The sequence below is a fragment of the Porites lutea genome, chromosome 11 (assembly GCF_958299795.1).
Source record: "Porites lutea chromosome 11, jaPorLute2.1, whole genome shotgun sequence".
Lineage (NCBI taxonomy): Eukaryota > Metazoa > Cnidaria > Anthozoa > Scleractinia > Poritidae > Porites > Porites lutea.
In genome coordinates, this window is record NC_133211.1 from 2,605,845 (window position 1) to 2,621,486 (window position 15,642).

A 15,642-nucleotide genomic window follows, 5' to 3' on the forward strand; every position below is an offset into this window, starting at 1 on the left:
AAGAACAACAAATTTCACAAAATTCTACACTTAGAAAGAGAAAAGGTCAAGGAGGGCTTCGAGATGTCCGCGAATTTCGCAAAAATCGCAAAAGTAACAAGAATTCTTCTTCCTACAAGAATTTTTCATGCTATGTGAAAAGACTGAGCAACAAATATGGCAAAAAAGGCAAGAATAACAAGTTTAACAGAATTCTACACTTAGAAAGGGAAAAGGGCAAGGAGAGCCTCGAAATATGGCAAAATGCCACAAATTGCGCTAGAGTAACAAGAATAGGCAAGAATTGTTGAAGGGCAAGAAAGGGGCCAAGAACACCCGCGCATCACTGTTTTTCCCTATTAATACTAATGGTTATCTTAACTGGGATACGTTCTTGTCCAGTAATTTTGTAATGCGTTCCATTTTCGCGAAAATGAAATCATCAGTTACAAACGTGACACTATTTATGATTACTGACAGTAGCAAAATAGTGTAATATCAATCTGTGTATGCTTCGTTCTTCCAACAACATACAGCTACAATGCATAGAAAGGAGTGTCGCTCACAGAAGGGGGCAAATTTTAAGCAATAAAAGGGGGTGGTAGCAGAACTTTTCATGGCCAAGAACCCAAGTCTCTATAAACAAGTAATATTCGTTTTTTTCCCAAAATTATTCAACGAATCTTTTTTCTAATCGTCTGTATAGGATGTTTCAAAAAAAGTATTAACAATTGAATGGAATTCAGTATAATTTGGAATTAAGCAACCCTTAAGGTCCCAAACATCACAAATCACAAATATTTCCTTCCTGGTCACAAATATTTCCTGCTAACAGCATCAGCATATCATCAATAGTAAGATTATCAGAATTACTAAATTGATTACTAAAGGGAGAACGCTTTGATCTTAAGCTAAATTCGGTCAACTATTCTTAAAGAGATGTATGAAAATCAGTCTGGAAAATTTTGTATGTCGATCTTGGGCCTAAAGGATTATACTGACGTTATAAAATTTTGTTTAGCAAATAGTCAAAACTAAGTCATACCTTTCTAAGGGATTAATTTGTACGTACACACTAATTTATTCGATTATCGTAGATTTTTTTCTTCTACCAGAAGAAATAAGAAGTCATGAAACTCAATTTAGCCATTTTAAGATATATGCCCAGTTGGAGATGGAATATTTTAGCTTATGCATGTTTCAAACTAATCATACCTGTAATTAATGTGATTAAACACTTTTGTTATACATTCATAGTTCCTGTTAGCAATTGCGTAAACACAAAACGTTTGCCACCTTATATTTAAAATTGAGTCGGTAATTAGTAATAAGAAATTACCATAAAATTCAAATACTTGGTCATTGCTTTATCACAATTCTCCATGGGAAGATTTCATTGAACCCGGGGTAGATAAGTGTACTCGCCACTGCTGTTAATTATACAACCCACAGTATCCTTACTATCGGTGTTTGAAACGAAACCCTAACCCCAATCCACCGTTCCCCTCCCTCCTCTCCCAGAAAAGCCCTTCTACAGTTTCGCTATTGAAGTTCACTAAATGTAGCCTGTAGCCCTTGTCTACAATTTAGTTTATTTTGTTTTTCTTGCTATTTCTGCGATATTTGTTACTAGGTGTTTTTAATTACCAAGAAAAATCCTTTACTTGTTACTTTTGCGATTTTTGCGATATTTGCGGACATTTTGGGGCCCTTCTTGGCTTCTTTTTTTTCTAGGTCTTGATTCTTGTTAGATTTGTTATTTTTGCTATTTTTTGCGATATTTGTCACCGGTGTTTTTAGCTAGCAAGAAAAATCCTTGTTACTTTTGCGATTATTGCGATATTTGCGGACATTTCGGGGTTCTTCTTAACTTCTTTTCTTTCTAAGTCTACAATTTTGTTGCATTTGTTATTTTTGCAATTAGGGACAATAGAACACCAGAATGGCGTTCTAAAATTTTCTCTTGGAGCTAGATTACTTTTGTGTTTGAGTGCATTTGCATAGCAGTTTACACTTTCTAACGTGTTTCAACCCTTCCATATATTAGAGCAAGACAACTTTAATTAATCTGCCAGGTATATGTTGAAGATATATTTTTGTGCGGTATATTTCCTTGCTATGCAAAAGACTCTATCATACTGTGTGATACTGTTTAAGTGTGTCAAGGTTCGTGAATGCTAAGAACGTCTTCTAACTAAATTAAACTTTACTACATGGTCGTGCAAAGGTAAAAATGCACATTGCCACGAGAGGATGCAGTGCTCTTCCGTTTTTACTCTATATCATTTATGCTTTTAAAAATGGTTAATTAAAACGTATTAGTTTTCCGAGTCGCGCAAAAGAATATTTTCCCGAGAAAGCCATTGTCGATAATTCGAAGTGTTTTTTTTCTTAACCAAGGTTAAAGTATAGCAAAGAAGAGAAGGAGAAAGTGTTGTCTTTAAACTTGACGTTAATTAGCCCCGATTACAGTAATGCGGTTTTGTTTTGAATTGTTGTACGTTCTGCCCTAATAAGATCGTGTTTTTAAACACGTTTAAATTCGACAATGCTCTGCTAAAACCTCTCTCCAAAGGTGTCAACCTGGAAACTGCGGGTTGCGTCTCACGTCTCTTTCATTATAACAGCTGCAAGTTAGTTTTTAAAGAAATCAGCAGAAATTTGATGACCAGGGGCGTAGCCAGCTTTTCAACTAGTTGTAGGCCTGGCTGACTTTCATTTCCACATAATCAGCTCCTGTCGGTGCATAGTACGTTGAATCCTTCCTTGTTACAGTAGGGCTGTAACGAGGCCCGAGACTGATATTCAGCCCAATCAGTTAAACCCTTTGTTTTAATGCTAGTCGTACTGTTTCTGTTCCCTGAGGTACCACACCAGGCGTGAAGTTGGAGGGGAGTTGGGGGGGGGGGGGGGGAGGGGCAGTAAAGAACGCAAAAGGGAAAAAGGAGAGTTGCTTTTATCTCTCCAGTCCCCTCTCCCTTTTCCCTTTTTCGCGATGCCCCCTTCCTATCCTAGAGGCCAGAAGTATTCGGTCATATCAGCACTGTCTAAATTGTTTTTATTTTTGTTTTTCAATGAATTCAACTTCAGTGTCTCGCAGTTGTATTGTAATTAAGGATGTTGATATCCACTCATGAGAACAAATTTAAAATCAGTTCATGCCATATTACACCATCTCCATAACCACGTCGTTTTTACTTTTTCTTGTATCCGGAGATTTTTTAGAGTTAGTTTGTTTTTGTTGCAAAATTACACCGTGGAAACAAGAAAGTGTAGGACGTAGGTTAACCATGCAAGTCACGAATTATGAAATAAGTTCATGCTGTTAGACACTATGCATAAAAAAGTCATCTTCCCGTTTTTATCGCGTACAAAGATTCTCATAAATTGTTCTTGAAAATTGAACAGAGGCGAAAAAGGAATGAAAGACACAACAACAATGATGGCGTTTTAAAAATTTGTCTCGGAGTTCGATTACTTTTGTTTTCTGATACAAATGCTCAGCATTTGACACTTTTTAAGTTGTTTCTACCCTTCTACATTTTAGAGCAAGAGAACTTTAATCTGCCGGATATTGAAGGGATAACAAAAATGTATTTTGTGTATATTTTCTCGTTGAGCACAAGACTGCATGAAAATATTGCAAATATTGCAAATGTACATTCGCGCGTGAGGATAAACGCTATCACATTTTGACTCGATCTATAATACAAAAGGTAATTTAAAACTTATTGGTTTTCCGAGTCGCGCAAAAGAGTATTTTTCTGGGAAAGCCATTGTAGATAGTTCTAAATGTTTTTGTTACCAAGGTTAATGGACCGGAAAGAACAGAGGGAGGAAGTGTTTTCTGTTAAAGCTGACTTTATCCCCGTTTATAGTAATGCGGTTTTGCTTTGAATTTTGTTCGTGTTTTTCAAACGTGGAAATTTGACAGCGCTTTCCAAAAAACGGACATTTTTAAAAAGGGAACCTTAAATCCTTAATATAATAGTGTGGACAGCAAAAGGCTAAGTTCATTTGTTTACCTTAAGTCTGATCCAGTCAATTAATAGTCTGTGTTATTGTGGGGCTTGTTGCCGATATATTTAAAACATCTTTTACCATCAGACGCTGTGACATCCATTCCCATAATACAAGATTCAGTAGGAACCTTTTAATTGATAAAATTAAGTTAGAAATTTCTAAGGATTCTTTTTTTTTTATAAGGTTTCAGTTAGTTTTAACTCATAGTTTTAGGGATTTTCAACAAGGCCCACATTGATATCACTTAGTAATAAAGATTAAAAATTGAAAATGCCTGCGCGGCATAGTTCCTTAATGCTCATTTGAAAATACAACATTGATAGCAGTTGTATAACTAGAGTGGTTAGCCCATTTGAATTTTTTCTATATTTTACTATTTTACCGATTTTTCGCTATAGAGTGTTCCCACTCACGTGGCCAGCATCTATGCAAATTTATTGTCACAAAAGAAAGCTTTTGCATTAGAAAAGATTTCAACTCCCAGAGGATTGGTTTGAGACACCAATATGGCCGCCGTGACGTCATGTGAAAACACTCTATTGTTACCGCTCCTGTACAACTTTGTACGGTGAAGGGAAAAGCCTACCTTCGTCTAGCACATGTTTCCATAAAGTAGTCGATTATAAAAGCCACCATCCTCTTGTATTTGTATTTGTTATTGCCATTCACGGCTAGATGTTATCACCTTTTTTCTTATTCTTTATGTTTTGCTCTTCTTTTTAAATTTGGGCTTTCTTTGGTTTGAGCTTTCGTTTTGCCGATAGAGTAAGTTAACTCTAACTTTAAGGATAATGCTTTGTCGGCTGGTAGGCCCCCCAAAAATCAAAATGATCATAAATCAATTTTCCCAACTGTCCTCAAGCACGTTTGCTAAGTCTTGTCGTCTTATATTCCTTCTATTTATATCTACACAGATAATTTAGACCACAAATATGGACCCTGATGTGGTATCTTAAAGTCGTTTTCATTACGAAGCTGATAGCTGGTTTCATTTTCTTCTAAAATATTCGCTACATAACTAGGCAATAGTTTGTGTTTCACCGTTATACATCATTAAAGCTATGTCTTGAAGCCTCTGGTTGTATAGAGTAGTAAGTCCAGCTTTCTTGAGAAGTTCTTCATATGTGGCAGATTTTCCCCTACATACAATGCGAAGAGCACGCTCTTGTGAATCGTTTCGAGTTTTCTTCTGTCCAATATTGCACAGAAGTGCCGTACTGTATGACGATACTTTCAATTAGGTGAAATTGCATATTTATACAAATGAAGTTTAGTTTCTGTAGAAATCATATCCTCTAAACCTGACAGGACTCCAATCTTCTTACTTATGTTTATAAAGATCTCTTGTATATGTGACCTAAACTTAACTGTCTACACAAATGATTGTAAAAAAAGATAAATTCGTAATACATTTTGGTACAGTGTACTTGCGGTCACATAAGCTCATCGAGAAAATTGCTTAGTTTCGGCCACTAAGGAAATGTAGCTCTTTAAGAGAATGGTAGCAGAACTTATTGGAATTTTAGATTTTCGAGCCTAAAAAGCCATAAGTTGTTATGCTCCTTTTTAGATTTGGCTTATGCTCTTCTTATTTTTCCTGCAAGTCTAAGTTAAAGGAAAATGAATTTGCAGCTGTAAAACAATGTACAATTTTTGTTTTGTTTCTTCTTTTCTTGCTTTTTTTTTGTATGAAAAGTATCGTGAATACCGGTTGGGGTGCCCGTTACCTGTGGTAACAGTCGCTTTAATTAATTTACGAAAAACTCCGTTCCTTGGTCGGTTTCCTGATTCAGTCAGTTTTGACCTGAGACGATACTTGTGTGATGGAAATGATTCAACAAAAGCACATTCATTAAGAAACTGCGTTTCTTGTCTTGTCAATGAAACATTTTATTTCATTTCAGTCCCACAACTCCCTTGTTTAAGATTTACTTTTAAACCGCTTACAATCAGAAATCAACAGTTTCTTAGTTACTTTTTACGGCCGTTTGAGGGTTGTTTCTCGGCATTACAGCTGTTATTGAACCAATATGTATCCCATCGCTTTAATGTGCTGGTCGCCATTATCTCCCCCGGCTACAGCTTCATTGCCACACGTGTAAGAGTCATCGTGGTTCCCTCCGGTGTCAAACCCGATCCGGGAGTCAGCGCTTCCACAATCATTTTCGTTGTTTCCAACGATACCAATCCTCGCCTTAGCGAAGATGCTATTTATAGATAGTACGTTGAATCCCTCCCCGTTACAGTTGGGTTGCAAAGAGGCCCGAGAGCCAGCCAGTGAGCTTCTTCCACATGTTACGGCCCAGTGAAGTAGCTACATGGATCTGGCTTGATGATTGATGACAACAGACTTGAACTGCTGACCTATCTTCATTGCAAGACAGATCTTGTTAAACGGCGTGTTCCAATAAGTCGGTAACTTGGTCTCGTGAGCGTCCAACCCAGTCTTCCCTCCTGGAAGGCTGAAGTCCACTTTGTTGCTCCACAGTTTAGAATTGTAGTGAAATGTTTTCTGAGAACACAAAAAACAGCAATGAACTCTGTAAGTCCTTATTATGTCAATCTCCTATTATCCTACTCATACTTTGTCTGTTACTGCTTACAGTGAGTTGATACATCATTGATTCAACAATTTTTAAACCTAACCTCACCAGATTTCCTGTCTTACCCCTTTAACTTGACTCTGGACTTGCACTGTAATTTTGTCTTTAGAATGAAAATTAGGTGATGACAAACCAAGCTAGATGTGAAAACATTGATCTTTAAACACCTTTGAGCCATCGATCTTCATGACCAGCGTCCATCCTCCTCCTCCGCATGCATCAAGCCCTTGACTGGTCATGTGACAATATACGGGAGTATTTCTAGATCCAACATCCAGCAGGCACGCTTTTGTTTGCTCTGGACCTGGTGAAACGTACTAGCCATTTTTATCCAGAGGAAGAATTTTATTACATATAAATCGCTATGATAATTTGAAACGCTGTCTCAAAGTCTAACATGGTCCTTGGATAATCTAAGAATAACAAATAACGTCGTCATCGCTAAATTCGACGCTCCATACAAGTACTGTAAATTTTCTTCTTTTCCAACCATCAGTTTTTCGTTCAGTCTGTTACTTTGATAGTACCAATCCCAGATCGGGGTTTGTTTCTTGATCTGTTGCTGACGTACAGCATCTGCTTATGTTCAATTTTTGCTGCATTGTGGTAGTTTCCTATGTCTGCGAAATTTCTTTATACTAAACCAGTGGTCGCTTTATTCATTTGTTACTTTCAACCTTTGTTTCCTTCTTACTATTTACCTTTTCAAATTTGTATGTCACTGATTAAAGAATATTTGCAGTTTTGTTTACTTTAAATCAGTTGCAACAGTTAATACAAAACTTCCTTACTTTTCTCCCTGTTTTCTTGGGAACTTCGTTATGTTCAGAGTTTGGATAGGTGTGCGGAATACCTGATATATTGCCTGGAGTTTTACGTAAGTTTGGTATTTTGCGTTTGTCAATGGAGATATGTGTAAATTAACGGCGTTAGAAGGATGTATCTTTTATACTTACCTGATTTTTTCATAAATCTCTTTGCACGTTGAAGCTGTTACTGGAGAATTAGAAGACAGTATTAGCCATATCAAGATAACCTACGGGGGACTTCAAAATTCTGGTAAAGGCTGTTAATTAACACCAATATTAACACCTCGCGCAGTAAAATTGAACTTCATGATTTTATTTGATTATTCGCTTTCAATATCAACATAGCTTTGCTTGCAGTCTGTCGAACAGCTTAAAAAAAACTGAGTAAACAAACAAAAACAAAAGGGAAAGAAAGAAACTAAGAAAGGAAAAACTACGAAACTTTTCGAGACTTACTTTTGTAGTATCTTTCTGTTCACTCTTCAGCTTGTAGTCCAGCAAGAAACTGTTTTTATCTGTTTCTAAATGGAGGATGTTTTTTAAAAGCAATAATCTTACTTGGATTAGGAGAAGTTTGTAGCAGTTTAATTATCTGATCCAGCTTTTGATCGAGTTTCTTGATAGCGTCGTTAGTTCCAACGTCCGTTCCAATGTACTGATTGCACACAACCGTTTCACCGTCTGTTTGGGCGTGACCGTTATTCGTGCTGTTTGTAATTTTAGCACCGTTTGCTTGGTGTACCACGAGAAACAGGAACAACGCCGCAGAAGGCAACTTTTCGCAACCTGCAACAACCTGATTTGTTACAAGACTGGTTTGACTCGCGTGTGGAAATATGTGCAAGATCGCTTTTTAACTCGGTTTCAGTGCAGCAATGGTGCAAATAAACAAGTTGCTCGTTTTTCTGCCCGTTTTTACCGTAGCTTTACGGTCGCTTGATTTATTTGTTTATTTTAGCCTTGTACCTTTCTGTTTTTGGTGGCAATATTTGTTTTTTTTGTTTAGTCATACAGATTAGTTGCGTACTCGAAACATCTCTACTTTTTTCAATTGCTTTGTAAAACGTAGAATGCCTTGACTTGAAATCAAATATCTTGTATGACTTTTTATGTGATTCTATATACTACTAAATGTATGTTAAAACTTGTCGCAATAAAAAAGTTATTAAAATAATTTAAAAAAAAAGAAAAAAAAACAAAAACAAAAACAAAGCTTTACGGTTCGAACGAACGAGAAAACGTCGAAAAACGCGCGACTTTACGGAACAGTTAAGGTAATCAGGCGTATCAGTACAGTTTCCAACGCTGCTTTGTAAGACTCCTGAAGGCGTTATAGAGAAAGACGTTAACAAGAAGGTCAAGCATTCCGCAAAGATTTGAAAACGCTTTTTCCGCTGGTGGGCCAAATTTTAACTTTTTTCTATAGAACTGGTCTTTTGTTCTTTTCTTTTTAATTATTTTACGAACTAAGTAAAATTTCAAGGTTGACGAAAATCAACTCAGTTTCTCGCCTTTTATTAGCCTGAATTTCAGCCGTTTCGTCAAGTCGCAAACTCCCTGGGAGAGATGTTTGCGACTCGAGGAGACGTCTGAAATTCAAGCTAGTTTTTTTACATGGCTCGAGCAGTTTTCATAACACTTCGTTCCGCGCTTGTTATCCGGATATAGTTTTTGACCTGAGACGATACTAATGTAATGAAAATGATACACTGCAGCGAACTACATTCAGTCATCAAAGAAGCAGAGTTTCTGGCCTTTTAATGCAAAATTTTATTTCACCTTATTTTTACAAATTCCTTATTTAACCCCTTTTAAAAATAATTAACAGTTTCTTAGCTGCATTTTACGGCCGCTTGAAGGCTGTTTCTGCGTATTACAGCTCTTACTGGACCAAAATATATCCCATCGCTTTGATGTGCTGGTCGCCATTATCTCCTTTATATACAGCTTCGTTACCACATGTGTACGAGTCATCGTGGTGTCCTCCAGTGCCAAAACCGATACGGGAGTCACAGTTGCTGCAGACGTTCTCGTTGTTTCCAAGGATACTAATCCTTGCTTTAGACCAGGCACTGTGGATACCAACTACATTGAATCCCTCTTTGTTACAGTTGAGTTGTAAAGAGGCCCGAGACCCAAGAAGCTTCTTCCACGTGATACGGCCCAGTGAAGTAGCTCGGTATTTGCCATCTGCGATCAGTGAATACAGGGATCTGGCTTAATGGTTGATGACAACAGACTTGAACTGCTGACCGATCTTCATTCCAAGACAGATCTTGTTAAACGGTGTGTTCCAATAAGTCGGTAACTTGGTCTCGTGAGTGTCCAACCCAGTCTTCCCTCCTGGAAGGTTGGAAGTCGACTTTGTTGCTCCATAGTTTAGAATTGTAGTGGAAGGTTTTCTGGATGCATTTGAAAAAGAAAAACAAACATCATTTATATGAAGTACCACCGCTTTGCTCTTTTATCTATTCGACAAATATGGTACAGTCACATCTTAGTGTTTACTAATCTTGTCCTCAGATATTATTCTCTTAGTACCTTGTCTGGTACTAACAGTGAATTGATACATCATTGAACTGACACTTTTTAAACCTACACGTACTATATTTACTTTTTTCTACTTGCGTTGGACACTTGACTTGCACTGATAGTCTACCTTCAGTGTATAGTGGCAGTTAGGTGGTAAGAATGAAAGGTTCTCTGATTAAATTAATAAAAAAGAACATCATGTAAGTTATTCAGATAACGTACTACATGTATCGCTTTTCTCCTTTATAATTTGACAAATATAATATCAGCATCTTGGTCTTCACTGAATTGATAAATCATCGTGCTAACAGTTATCAAACTTACACTTACTAGATCCACTATTACCCTGTATGTTGACCTTAATAATGTCTGAATTTAAGTGGCAGGCAGACATAGTTGCTTGTGATAACATTGAACTTTTAATACCTTCGAGCCATCGATCTTCATTACCAGCGTCCATCTTCCTCCTCCGCATGCGTCTAGCCCATGCTTGGTCATGTGACAATATACGGGAATCTTAGCAGATCCAAAGTTCAGGAGGTACTCTTTGTTTCCTTTAGACCTGGTTTAAAAAATAAAACTTCATTGGTTCACCTCTTTCTGAAGTAATTGCCTCATTCAGGGTGATAGAAAGGCTGACTTAGAAAGGGCCCCAAAGAAATTGAGGAGAAAGTCTTTCATATCAAGTGGACAACCTAAGTGGAAATCTAAGAATATCGAGTGACGCTGTAATTGCTGACTTTGTCGATAAGCAGAACTCTTCTTTAGCGTCTATATTTTTTCCCCTTGTTTATATTGTCACCAGTCTTGGGCGTCGCTCCCAATTAAATTATAAATTACTTAATCCTACTAAGTTAGTGATTCATATACTGTCCTTCATCTTGAGGGTTTCGTTAATTGTCAGTGCTTTCATTTTTCCTGATTTTTTTCTTCGCACAAAAGTAGTGATCGTTATTTGAGTTTATTTTACCATTTCTGGACCAATGTTTGCTTTTTGTACTCTACAAACATAATTGACTATAGCGAACACTCCTGAATAAATTCATTAAGTTTCTTTTCTTTGTTTGATACCGACCTTCGGTGTTTAAGTATTTGCTTTACTGCTATATTTCTCATTTTAATTTCGTCGATATTTTGTTACTGATTTTATAGCAGTTACCATTGTTTGTTATCCAGAAAATCTTCTCAACTTTGACTTCTCCGATTTTCGTGTATTTGACTTGCCAATTCGTAAAGAAAATTAAGAAGGAATTTTAGCAATTTTAGTTGGGAACGCTCAGAGATTTTAAAAGTATATTTCAAAATTTGCGGCTCAGTGTCTTTTTATAGTAGGTTACTATCGCTTGCTTGTACTTACAAACTCTTTTCATAAATGTCTTTGCACGTGGAAGCTGTAAGAAGTAAGATAACTGTATTAGCTACAGTATATGCTGCAAAAATGAATGTATTAAGCGAGGTAAATCTTTTTAAACAGACCCTTCGACATCAACATTATAGTTGTCTTTGTCCAAATGGCGGCTGCATAAGGTCACGTGACCGCTGATCATGTGACCAGCATGGTCATGTGACCATTTTTTATTGACTGTTGTTACTAAATAGGACCTTAAGTCAAAGTGTCCTTTCCGAAGAACAGGAAAGCAGGATAGTACTGCCTTGGTCTCGGTGCTTTCCATCATCCGATTTAAACATTGATGGATTTTATTACAGTCAAACCCCGTTAATACTAACACTGAGGGGACCATAGAAAGTGTCCGTATTAAGGTGGCTGAACACAGTTTTGGCAGTTTCTGAGTATAGGTCATTTGCCAAATTGTGGCAAGAGAAAGGTTGCAGCTCACAAGCTGAAACTTGGCAAGTGAAAAATATACTGATGAAAGAGTTTGACTGACAGGTAAAATTTGACGTTTTCGTAGTTTCCATGGCAACGTGAACGATTAACTACAACCTTAAAATTTCACCGTTACTCAGTTTACATAAAATTCGCTCATTAGATTTTCCCATAAACTCGCACACAGCTTACTATATTTAATCATTACTATTTGAAACTTATTTGACCAAATTTTAACAGAGGGGTTTTTAGGTAATCAATAATATAATTCTACCGTAATTACTAAATGTGTTACAAAATTCGTCTGTTCAACTTCCATTTTAAAGTTCTCATCATTTAAAATACGATAAAAGTAAAAATTTTGCCAAATATCACAAAATTTTATAGAGTAGATTTTGAGAAACCGTCGTCTGTGTACCATTGCTTTTTTCGCCGCCATGTTTGTTTGTCTAATTTAGAACACGGCTACCGCTGACCGCCCGCAAAACTGTGTTCAGCCACCTTAAGCGGGTTGAATTTAGAGAAAATGTTAAGGGGCTTTCTTTCCCCAGGGACAAAGCAAACTGTCCGTGATAATGTGGTGTCTGTATTAAGAGGGTATCCTGTATCACCTTGTGATAGAACAAGTGGCCAAATATGATAAAGATACTAAAATGAGTAGAAAAAACGTACATCGTCTCGAACGACAGCCGACATCTTCTGAAGCTTTGGCAAACGAAATGGTGTAAACCGTTCTTTTTTTTAATGTTGTGCTTCCTTATTTAAATGGTACCCACTGTCTTTTTTCTTTCGTATCCTGGAGGAAAAGGCACCAGAACGTGTGATGCACGTGCAGAGCAATTAATTTGTTCATAAAACCAAGTGTGTTTGCGTTCTTGTTGCCGTAGTCGTCTTGGTTGCTTTTGCCCGCCATTTCCCTGCACTTATTGATGAGTAAGGGTAACATCGATGAAGGCATGGAAATTAAAAGCTATAAGTGAACGCATCTTACCTGGGAGGGAGAGGGCTGTAGCAGTTTAATTAACTGGTCTAACTTTTTTGATAGTTTTTCATCAAGTTCCTTGATAGCCTTGCGAGTTACCCTTCCCTGTCCAATGCACTGATTGCATACTTTTGTTTCACAATTTTTACTGCTGCGGACTGGTGCCATCTGCACCATGAGAACCACAGAGAAAACTGCGCTGAGCCAAAACCGCATTGTGAGAACCAACTTTGTTGTCTAAAACTGCAGTATTCCGTGAAGGTGTCTTCGGTAGAATAATACGTGCTGAATAACCTTGTGCGCTTTTATATTAACAATTAGTTCAAGTGTCAGCGTACCTTTGTCAAGATATTGAGCACGCGGGAAGTTTTAAGAGCACGAAAGAGGCGTAAGAGTTGCCCGAGGCGCAGCGTCTTTAGTGCTCTCCGAACTTCCCAAGTGCTCGATATCTCGACTTCCGCACAGCTGAAGCATAAACTAATTGTTTTATAACATGATCAAAGCGATCAATGCAGTAGTTAACTTAAATTTTTATCATTGTAGTGCGCGCTTAAAGCAGTACGCGTCAATGTCTACGTGACTATATTTTTTAACCTCACAGTTATTTTTTTGTCTTGAAACTGAGAGAAAGTTTACTGAAGTCGCTTATGTTACCATTAAAAAAGATTGTAAAATCCATATTGAGGTGCTGAAAAACTATTAATTCGCCGAAAAACAGGCATTCTTTGTTCAAGCAAACAAAGCTAATTCTGGTTGTGAGTTGTAGTCATCTATTTCCTTCCTTTAAAGTCTAATGACTCTTTCCAGTATGTTCTGTTAAAGAACGTGAAATATATTGTATGAAGTTATGACCTCCGGGACGTGCCCTGTATCAGTATCAAATTATGTTGTAAAATGAGCTACTTTCCGTTATAAAGAGAAAGGTATAAGAAGGTTCCGAGATAACGAGAGGTCTGATTTCCTCCCGTTAACATCAGGAGTCCCGCAAGGGTGGGTCTTTACTGTTCTTGCTTTTTATCAATGATATGCCTAATTTAATTTCAAAGGAAACATCGTTACCCCTCTTTGCTGATGACTAGATGACGGCGACAAATTGCAGGATGACTTGAATAAGTTATTCTAGTGGTCTGGGGAATGGAGTTTAATAAGTCATGGGGATAACTAACACATTGAATTCATGCAATTCATGTGTTATTTGCTGTTAAACTATGCGGGATTGTTCCACTTAGGCACTTCTTCATCCACAACGATGAAGCAACCTTGTTCAAATGCTCGTCCCCCCACCCCCCGCCTCCGCCCGTATGATAAGGGTACATTGGATGTCAAAATTGTATTTTTATACTCTCCATTGCATTTGAGATTAGTGTGCAGTTGACAACTATCGACAACTGATTAAGCTGGGACTGAAACAATAAGAACCATTTTTCTTGAACGAGTATGTGAAGTGTTTGCTCATGGTTATATCTTTCCTGTGAGGTGAAGGCGAAGATGTATTTTTGCTATAGCAGCACGGGAATGGAGTTTAATGCCAAGAAGTGCAAAGTTTTAAGGGTGGCTCGTATAAGATCAATCGATGGTAGGGACTATTACCTTGGTGGGATTAAGTTAGACCGTGTTGATGTTGAGAAAGACCTGAGGGTTTTGGTTAGCCACAATTTAAGCTGGAACAATCACGTTGATCTTATCTCCTCGCAAGCTCCAAAAAATGCTTAATGTCCTTTATCGAACATGCAGGGACATAAATGATATTAGCACAAAGAAATTACCTTATATTGCTTGGGTTCGGTCGCGCCTTGAATATTGCTATCGTCTCATGCTAAACGAAACATCACCAGTTTGGAACAAGGTCAACCCAGGGCTAAAATATTCATTTTTGGAGGGGATTATTCTCAGTACGAGCGCTTTAATAAGTTAAATTTAGTACCTTTGAAGTATTACTCTCCAAACTTTTTAAGTGCTCAATATCTCGACTTCCGCACAGCTGAAGCGTGAACTTATTGTTTTATAACATAATCAAAGTGATCAATGCAGCAGTTAACTTAAATGTTTATTATTGTAGTGCGCGCTTAAAGCAGTACGCGTCAATGTCTACGTGACTATATTTTTTAACCTCACAGTTATGTTTTTGTCTTGAAAATGAGAGAACGTTTACTCAAGTCGCTTACGATAACATTAAAAAAGATTGTAAAATCCAGTGTTCTTCTTATCAGGCGGTAACCGGTAAAATTTACCGCTTGAAGCAACATTTCTTACCGCCTGCAACCTCTTGAAGTGTTACTAAAATTAAATAAATTGATTCAAAAAATATGCAAGTTGTGATCCAAGCCGATCCCCTCAAGAAAAGGAAGTAGCTGTGTACACTTTTTGTTTTTCCGTATTTACTCTCTCTAATTACTTTATTTAAATGCTGACTGGCACCTTTCAAAGCACTGCAAGCTAACGATTTTTTCGTGGGCTTCTGTCCCAATTCTAAGCTTTTTCGACCAGTAGAAAAGTTCGCGACTTCCGCGACTTTTGTTACTAAATTGATCCTAGCGGCAAACGCAGCCTTCATTCGTAAAAGTGTTTTTTTTGAGGTGTTTAAAGTACTTTTCGGTCAATTGGTTGAGAGGATGCTCGAAAATAAAAGCCTTCATGAACGCGAAGCCCCTCCCCCGGCAGGAGAGTGCGCCTCTGGCGCATATTTTTGGCCTTGCCTGAATGGTCCCTTACCTGCTGAACTAAAATTTAGGGAGAACACCGTTTAGGTGCTGGAAACTATTAATTTACCTGAAAATAGGCATTCTTTGTTCAAGCAAACAAAGCTGATTCTGGTTATGAGTTGTAGTCATCCATTTCCTGCCTTTAAAGTCTAATGACTCTTTCCAGAATGTTCTGTTAAAGGAC

The 15,642-nt window shown here is 37.5% G+C and overlaps 1 protein-coding gene and 1 pseudogene across 2 annotated transcripts in view; one reads left to right on the forward strand and one right to left on the reverse strand.

The window, feature by feature from the left end:
* Positions 1–15,642, forward strand: part of LOC140952386 (2-(3-amino-3-carboxypropyl)histidine synthase subunit 1-like) — an 85,052-nt gene that overhangs the window by 42,682 nt on the left and 26,728 nt on the right. The gene's annotated exons all lie outside the window — the stretch shown is intronic.
* LOC140952262 (uncharacterized skeletal organic matrix protein 5-like) lies at positions 9,168–10,957 on the reverse strand (annotated as a pseudogene).